Source organism: Chelonoidis abingdonii, chromosome 5, assembly GCF_003597395.2.
Source record: "Chelonoidis abingdonii isolate Lonesome George chromosome 5, CheloAbing_2.0, whole genome shotgun sequence".
In the NCBI taxonomy this organism is placed as follows: domain Eukaryota; kingdom Metazoa; phylum Chordata; order Testudines; family Testudinidae; genus Chelonoidis; species Chelonoidis abingdonii.
In genome coordinates, this window is record NC_133773.1 from 139256712 (window position 1) to 139258306 (window position 1595).

The 1595-nt window shown below is 64.5% G+C and overlaps 1 long non-coding RNA gene across 2 annotated transcripts in view; it reads right to left on the reverse strand.

The window, feature by feature from the left end:
* Positions 1 to 745, reverse strand: part of LOC116838073 (uncharacterized) — a 21725-nt gene extending 20980 nt beyond the window's left edge. The window contains exon 1 of one of the 2 annotated variants that reach the window (XR_004376856.1): positions 712 to 745. This is a non-coding gene — a long non-coding RNA (uncharacterized LOC116838073). The remainder of the gene's footprint in view (positions 1 to 711) is intronic. The other variant, XR_004376855.1, reaches the window with a different exon arrangement.
* Between the last annotated feature and the right edge of the window lie 850 nt (positions 746 to 1595).

Here is a 1595-nt window from a genome sequence, read left to right on the forward strand (position 1 = left end):
TGGTGCACAGCTCCTGGATTTGTTGCCGCTGCAGACGTTCCAGGGTGGTTGAGAGGTTCACCTCTTCCACGCCGCCGTCCTTTTTCCCGTCATAGTAGACGCCATCAGGCCACTCAGCGTCCTCTGCTCCCTGGACTGTAAACTGACAAACCTGTAAGTCTCTGGAATAAAAGGACTTGAGAGAATTATCTACTTATGACACCCACACACAGGGACTGCCACCAGTCCCACCTAGAATCTGTCCCCAATGCACAGGCTGCACCCACTCCCTGTAGCCCTAACTCCTTGCACCCACCGTCCCATGCCCACTGGTCTCCTACTGTGACTGCAGGTAGCTCTGCCTTGCTGCCTGCCTGTTGCTGCAGTCCTAGTGCCAAGGAGCCTGCTCTGCCAGAGTCACTGGACGGACGATCCTGTAGGGACGGGGGGCACTGAGCACCTTGGCCTCCTGCCGATGCTGCTGGCCCTGACCCTGTTGAGAGGAGGTAGCGGGGTGAGGAGGGCTGATGCTGCTGGGCTTGATCATGGCAGAGGCGCTGATGCCGGTGGGCGTAATCCTGCACCGATCCATTTTTGTACAAACACAAACCATGCTGGCTCTGCACCCAGGACGGGTGCCCCTCCTGCCCTAGTTACGGCCCTGAGGATGTCACATGGGCTGCAGTTGTGCTGACTGGGCCACAAGTGGCCTGCAAGCCGAGAATCACTGACCTAGATGATTAGGCCCAAGCCCGTGACCAGGGCTAAGCCCGTGACCAGGGCTGGCTATTCTGGGGAGAGCCAGGGTAGGGCGGAGGCCAGGCATGGTGTGCTTGTGGCAGCTCATGTTGCTGAGGTGATGCACTGCAGCATCCTGCCTTCTGTTGGGGAGCGGTCCCATCCTTTGTTACTCTTGCGTGCCTCGCTTTTCCCACCACAGTTTAGTGCAGCTCCTTGGGCTGCTTCTCTCCGAGGCGCAATGGTCACCTGCCCTGAGCACTGGGGGAGGCCTGGGAGGCAGCAGGAGCCTGGTTCTAAGTGGTGGGCCGGGCCAGGCCAGGGGTGGTGGGGCAGGCCTGGGGGACAGCAGAAGCTGGCCCTGAGCAGTGGGGCAGCCCCAGGCAGCAGCAGGAGCTCGGCCCTGAGCAGTGGGGCAGCCCTGGGGACAACAGGAGCCCAGCCCTGAGCAGTGGGGCAGCCCCAGGGGCAATAACGCCCAGCCCTGAGCAGTGGGGCAGGCCCAGGGGGCAGCAGGACCCTGGTCCTGAGCCGTGGGGCAGTCCTGGGGGAGCAGGACCCTGGCCCTGAGCCGTGGGGCAGCCTTGGGGGGGGAGGGGAAGCAGGAGCCCGGCCCTGAGCCGTGGGGCAGGAGTGGAGGCTGAGGAGACAGAGACCCAGGGGGCGGGGCCGACTCTGCCCCGCTCCCGCCAGGTCCTGCCCGGAAAGAACTACATTTCCCATCATGCCCCTGCCCCTCTCAGGCCCGGAGCCGGCGGTGTCAGCCTCCCGTATCCGCTTCCGGGCGAGGGGTCAGATCCATGGCGGCGCCCAGCCGGAGGTCGGTGGCGCCGCCATGCTGCCCGCGCTGCGCCGCTGCTGGGCCCCGCTGAGCCGCC